We start from the raw sequence: 7,283 nt of genomic DNA, 5'->3' as shown, positions 1-7,283 counted from the left end.
GCCATCCTAGTGGATGTGAAATGGTACTTCACTATTGTTTTGATTTGTGTTTCCCTAATGACTAATGATGTTGAGCATTCTTCAGTGCACTTTCTAACCACTGCATATTATTATGTTCTTTGGAGATATGTTTATTCAGATCCTTTGCCTTTTAAAAAATTGGATTATTTGTCTTTATTATTGAGTGGTAAGAATTCCTTGTATATTTGGGCTGTAAGTCCCTTGTCAGATAAATAATTTCTGAATATTTTTTCCATTCTGTGTGATGTCTTTTCGCTCTCTTGATAATGTTCTTTGAAACACAAGAGTTTTTAATTGTAGTGAAACGCAAGTAATCTGTTTTTTCTTTTGTTGCTTGTACTTTTGGTCACATCCAAGAAACCACTGGAAGTCCAAGGTCACAAAGATTTACCCCTATGTTTTCTTGTAAGAGTTTCATAGTTAGCTCTTAATTAAATATTTGATCTAGTTTGAATTAACCTTTATATATGATGTGCAGTAGGGGGTCCAAATTCATTCTTTTGTATGTGGACACCTGGTTGTCCCAACAGCATTTGTTAAAAGTATTTTTTTTCCCCACTAAATTGTCTTCTTTGTTGAAAATCAATTGACTGTAAGTGTAATGGCTCACTTCTGAATTGTCAGTTTTATTCTATTAATCTGCATATTATCTTTATTCCAGTAGGATACTCTTTTGAGTGTTGTTGCTTTATAGTAACTTTTGAAATTGTGACCTGTGAGTCCACCTACTTTGTTCTTTCTCAAGATTGTTGTGGCTATCCTGAGTCCCTTGAGTTTCCATATGAATTTTAGGATTTAGCTTGTCAATTTCCACAAACACAGCTGGGATTCTGATAAGGATTATATTGAATCTGTGCATCAGTTCAAGAAGTATTACCATCTTAACAATATTATATCTCCTGATCCATGAATGTGAGACACCTTTCCACTTACTGAAATCTTTTAAAATTACTTTCAACGATGTTTTGTGATTTTCAGAGTATAAGTTTTGCACTTCTTTTGTCAAATTTATTCCAAGTGTTCTATTATTTTTGATGCTATTGTGAATGGAATTGTTTTCTTACTTTCATTTTCGAATTTTTCATTGCAAGTGTATAAAAATGCAATTTTTTGTATTTGATCATGTATCCTGCAACCCTGCTGAACTCACTTGTTAGTTCTAATATCTTATGATAGATTCCTAAAGATTTTCTATATAAAAGAGCATATCATCTGTAAATAAAGACTGTTTTGCTTCTTCCTTTCCAATATAAATTGCTTTAATTTTCTTATTGCTTAAATGCCCTGGCTAGAACTTGGAGCCTGAACATTGAATGGAAGTAGTGAGTGTGGACATAGCAAAGATGGTGGTGCTAGCAATGATGGTGGTGGGGGTGAGAGCAATGAGGGATGATAACCCCAGAACGTGGAAGGAGGGCTCAAATTACTTGGTAAAGCTCCAGTTCTATTTTCACTAATTAATTTACTTTAAAATTCATAAAAACTTATTTGAAAGCTTAAAACATATTAAAAATAGTCTAAATGTGCTCCTGTACAGGGGAGGAGGGACAGAGTTCAAGATGTCTATCCTGTCATTGGGCTTCCCACGTGTTTCAGCTGGGAAGTTGAAAGTTAAGAGTCTGTTCTGGACTCAGGTTGATCAAATATTCACTGCACTTTCTGCATTAATTTAGTTGTCAATTGAGACAGTGGGGACAGCAGATGAGTGGAACCGGCAGGTTGTGACTTGAAATTCCAGGTCTACAATCTGTTGGTTGAATGATTTGGGGCATATGACTCTATTTGTCCTCTTTAGAATAGGTATGATAATCCTATTTCACTGGGTGGTTTGAAGAATTCCTTGAGATAATGAATGTATATAGCGCTGAGCACACGGTGCTGTGCTTAGTCGCTCAGTCGTGTCCGACTCTTTGCGACCCCATGGACTGTAGCCCACCAGGCTCCTCTGTCCATGGGATTTCCCAAGCAGGAATACTGGAGTGGATTGCCATTTCCTTCTCCAGGGGATCTTCCCAACCCAGGGATCAAACCCAGGTCTCCCACGTTGCAGGCAGATCCTTTACCGACTGCGCCACCAGAGCACACAGTAGCATCTGATAAATGTTATTTTCCACTTGACTTAATACTGTTTTTAGTATTAGAGATGTCATGACCAATGTTCTTAGTCATCAATGATCAGTTTCAACAAAATAATATTTGTTTATACTTTCTACCTCTACCTTCCAACTAGTGAGATAACACAGTGGTCACACTCCTCTAACTCAATGGCCAGGATATCTGAGCCTCTCATGTGTGGCATTCAGGAGAGTGGGAAGCAGGGAGGGCAGTTTGGAATAAGACCACATGATTTCTTTCCCTTTCTTCAGCTACTGCTTAACCAGGATTGGCTTCTCTTGTGTATCAGACTCCTTTACTATCCAGGACTTCTAAACCCCCAAGATGGAGTCAGGTCTGTTTGCAGCTTGACTGTGCAGACAAGCAGTTCACACTCACAGAGCCTACTGCATGATTGCATATTCTGTTTGATGAGGTTATAGAGGAGCATAAAAGTTGATATCAATAAAAAGTCCACCATTGGAGGTACATTAACTAATCATTTACCTTCCATAGTGGGATTAACATTAATCTAGGATGAGTTCGTAATCCTTTGCTACTCTCCTATTAATAAGAGTTTAATTTGTTCACAGTTGACTTGGAACGTCACATAAACCTGTATGCTATTTTCATCCTTCTATTTTTACTAAAAAGATTCCTGCCATAATCTTCTAGGATTACATGTAAAAGTTTGGACCTTCTCTTTCCAGAATAGGCTTTAGATTATATTACCTGATTCCTTTGTTAGTGAAAGTGAGTCACCTCCATTCTGTTTTGGGTTACCTATCCCCACTTTTTTAAACCTCTCCCACTTAATTTGCTTGAAGATCAACCATGTAAACACAGTCAAAAGTAAGATTTCTGTGTGAGATGAATTAAATTATTGAGATACAAAGAGATGTTTGTGAGTGAAGATGTTCTAATATATTCCCCAATTATGGAAGAAGACATCAGCTTTCCAATAAAATCAGAGAGGACCTTGGTGAAGCCAAAGCACTTATGGGATGATCAGACAGTTCCCAAGACTTAATTATTTTTACTTCACCAAAGTCTTCCACAGTCTCCCAGTTACCCTCATGATTCATCATTTTATACAGAACCTCTTAGGCACCATGCACTGCTCTAGGCACTTCATAGGTGGCCTATAATTTCATCCTCAAAATGATCCTATACTGTAGAAACTGTAATTATACACCTTTTCTGTATGGAGAACTGAAGCACAGAGAGACTCAGGGCCTTGTGTAAGATCTCATAACCAGTAGAGATCACAGGATTAATCCAGGAGTCTCCCTCTAGCGTTCAGGCATGTAATCATTGTCCTCTGCTACCTACCCAGGATTCAATCTGAGCTCCTAAGTCTGGAAGTGAGTTTCCTCTCCACACTCAAATTCAACATTTCATTCCAGCTTCAACCACATGACTCTTCACAAGCAGCACCCCTCATGTTCCTGCCACATATACTCTCCAAACACACCAACATCCAGCTGTTCAGTTCCTCGTCTCTCACCCTTCCTTCTGCCCAAACGAATCTCCCCAAGCACAGCTTCCGTCATACTTCCTGTGCGTAGAAGCTGCCAATGACTGAGCCACCTGCTTGCAGGTACACTTGGTACGTCTGCCACCCACCTGGGAATTAGAAAGGGTGAGCTTCTCAAGCTTAGATCCACACTTGGAGAGCCTTGCCCTAGAAAAAAAAGAAGATATTTAAAGTCATAAGAAGACTCCCAGTCTCTTCTAAAGTTTGCAAACTGTGTGTGTGTGTGTGTTTAGAAAGTGGAGTTGTTGGGTGAGGGAAGGGTTGAAAGCAAGTGTTTGTATTTTAGCAGTGAATATGTATTTCAGCAAATCACAAGGCACTTCTCATCCCTCAGTCTTCAGGATAATTTTATACAAGCGAAGTGCTAAAATATGAAGTTTCTAAATAAGGTGTTTGCATGTTTTGGGGTAGATGATAGGGAGATATCTGTGTCAAAAGTGTTAAGATTATTCATGACCTTTTATTAGAGGACTTTGTCTCAAGGAAATCATCAGACATGCTTGGAAAGATTTGTGTTCAGAGATGTTCATGGCAGCATTATTTTCACAGCCCCAAACCATAAGAACTAAGTGCTTAAAATATGAGATTAAGTAAACATGAGATAAGAAATAAGATATAGATGTTAAAAAACATTCCTTTAAAAATATTGGAAGTTAAGGAGGTAGGTTTATAAATGTATGGAAAAAATAGACTACAAAATAGCAGGTAAAGTATCAAATACACTTGTAAGTAATAATATTTGCTTCTGGAGGTATTTTGCTTAGTGATTAAGAATTTTCCTGCTTTTTAGTTTTTAGATTATTTTTACATTTCTAAATTTCATTCAAAGAACATGTACTATTTTTATAAACAGAAGATATCCCAGTAAGTGGTTTGAGCATTTTTAAGCAAACTGTATAGGAGTGAACTTGAATTTTTCAGTAGCAAATGTGCTATAATTAAGAGGTGTATTGTAGTAGTTTATATTTCTTTTTTTTGTTAGTAGTTAATATTTCTTGAATGCAACTATAGGCTAGGAGTAATATGCATTATCTCACAATTCTGTCTTTATAATAATATATAATATGCCACATATTATATGTATATTATAATGTTATCCTATAATGCTCTATCTAGGGTTTGCTTGTGTGGAATATACATACGTGTATAATAAAACCTGTTTTCACTCGCTATCCAGTGGTACTGAAGGTATATAAGCCTTCAGGGATGATTATACTCAAGGGGCAATCTGTTGATTGGGGCAGAAAAAAATATATGTAAGTTTTTGCTGTGTCTCTGATGACTATCTTTTCACACCATTTCTGTGTGAATAAACTTCCTGTCAAAGGGCTTGGGCCTTGCTACTGCCCGACATGCTCCTCTCCTTACTGCCCTTCAACAGCTCCCTGCCCTCTGCACAGCTAAACTGCTGCTTCACTTTCAGTCTCTTGCTATTGCGCTGGTTTTCTGCTTCTCTTCACACCTAGCCCTCTTTGCGCCATGCCTGCCCCATGCTGGGTCGCTGGCATGGATCTCCTCTTTGCAGCCCTTGGCCAGTTTCCTCTTTCAATCTCCATGCCTTCGACAAGGCTTAGACTAAAGAGTTTCATCAGCGTATCAGGCATTCTCACCATGTTTAAAGGCTTCCTGAAATCCTAACCTCTTCATGAGTCAGAATGCCTGGCGTATAGCAGACATTCATTCATTCCTAAAGAACATTAATTCCCTCCATGCTAGAAATACACTAGTGAGATTCTACCCTCTGAGATTCCAGCATATGCTCAACACATACATAAGGCACACCCAACAAATCTCTTTTTTGTTTATTGGAGTATAATTGCTTTCCAATGTTCTGTTAGTTTCTGCTGTACAACAGTGTGAATCAGCTATACGTATACATATATCCCTCTTGAACCTCCCTCCCCTCCACATCCTACCCCTCTAGGTCATCACATGATGGTGTATGGTGTATACATGTCAATGAACAAATCTTTATAGACCATTCTCATTCTAGATTTTTTCTAGAATCTTTGACCTAACCTACACTAGTCTAAGAACCAGCTTTAAAATTCCTTCTTTAAAAAGTATCTGTTTAAAGGAAAGGAAAATAAAAGTGAAGTCGCTCAGTCATGTCCGACTCTTTGCGACCCCATGGACTGTAGCCTACCAAGCTCCTTTGTCCATGGAATTTTCCAGGCAATAGTACTGGAGTGGATTGCCATTTCCTTCTCCAGTGGATCTTCCCGACCCAGGGATTGAACCCAGGTCTCTCACATTTACTGTCTGATCCACCAGGGAAGTCCAAAGCACTCCTTATTTAGGATGGTGGTTAAAACAAGTCCCTGAATTATTTGACACTCTTTCCATTGAGAGATGGGACTATGTTTCTGCCCACTGAAATCCGGGCTACGTGAATGCTTGTCAGATAGAGTAAAAGTGATGCTGTCTCACTCTGAACTAGGCCTTGAGAAATGGGCAGTGTCTGTTCCTGTCTCATGGGATAGTCATTTTTGGAACCCAGCCACCATGTTTTGAGGAAGCCCAAGCAGTCCAGGGTTCAATCCAGGGTTGGGAAGATCCCCTGGAGAAGGAAAAGGCTACCCACTCCAGTATTCTGGCCTAGAGAATTCCATGGACTGTATAGTCCATGGGGCTGCAAAGAGTCAGACACGACAGAGCAATTTTCACTTTCTGATCACTTTTCAAGCTGTCCATGGAGAGGCCCAGCTGAAGAGGAACTGAGGCTCTTGACTGGCTCCAACTGAGCTCCCAGCTGACAGCTATTATCAGCTTTCTAGTCATAGGAATGGGCCGTTGTGGAAGTAGATTCTCCCTAGAAGTCGAGCTGCTACGAAAAGCAGAGCCAAACCTTCCATGCTGAGCTCTGCCCAAATTGCAGACTCACAAGTTAAACACATGAGTTTTGTATTTTTTAAGCCACTAAGTTTTAGGGTGGATTGTTATTCAGCAATACACAATGAGAACAATGGTTCTGGACATATGCAGTGAATCTGCTTTAGGAGGGCTTTGCTAGATGGTTAAATTGCTCTGCATAAGAAATAATAGGAAAATAAGAGGATTCTGAGCCAGCAAGCTAAGGAGCAGAGGATGAAGAGAGGCAGAGGGCTCCAACCATACAGAGGATGGGAAAAGCACAAACGAACTCAACAGCTAGCAAAATGCTCTAGTGCCTATTCGGAACAGGCGTGCCAGTGCTCAGGTTAAAGGTGTTTGCTGACACAGCTGGCTGCAGGCACGGGGCACATGCCAATCTCTGTGCCATTACCATAAGCATTCAACATAACCCTGCCATATGTATACATTCTCGAGTCTGGAATACTCAGGACAGGATGGGTACACTGCAATGAAGCTTGGTGGAATAGCACAATGCAATTATTAAGGTTTATAGTAACTTCAGTGTTAGAGCTGATCCTTCCTGCCCTGTCTCCAACTGTGTGCCTCATTTATTTTGGTTTTGAAGGGGATGACCACAGATACTTTCCTGAGCCTCAGTGTGAACCCTTGGGGACATTCGTTGTCTAGGTTGCTCTTTGGTGTCAGTGGAGCATCCCATACCTTGGTAGGTGCCCCTCACAATGTTCCTTAATAATGAGAGCATGTAGATGCCTTAGATACCTTGATTAAGTGAAAT

The sequence above is a fragment of the Budorcas taxicolor genome, chromosome 6, assembly GCF_023091745.1.
Source record: "Budorcas taxicolor isolate Tak-1 chromosome 6, Takin1.1, whole genome shotgun sequence".
Classification (NCBI taxonomy): domain Eukaryota; kingdom Metazoa; phylum Chordata; class Mammalia; order Artiodactyla; family Bovidae; genus Budorcas; species Budorcas taxicolor.
The sequence above is the reverse complement of the archived record's forward strand: the minus strand, read 5'-3'. Positions refer to the sequence as shown.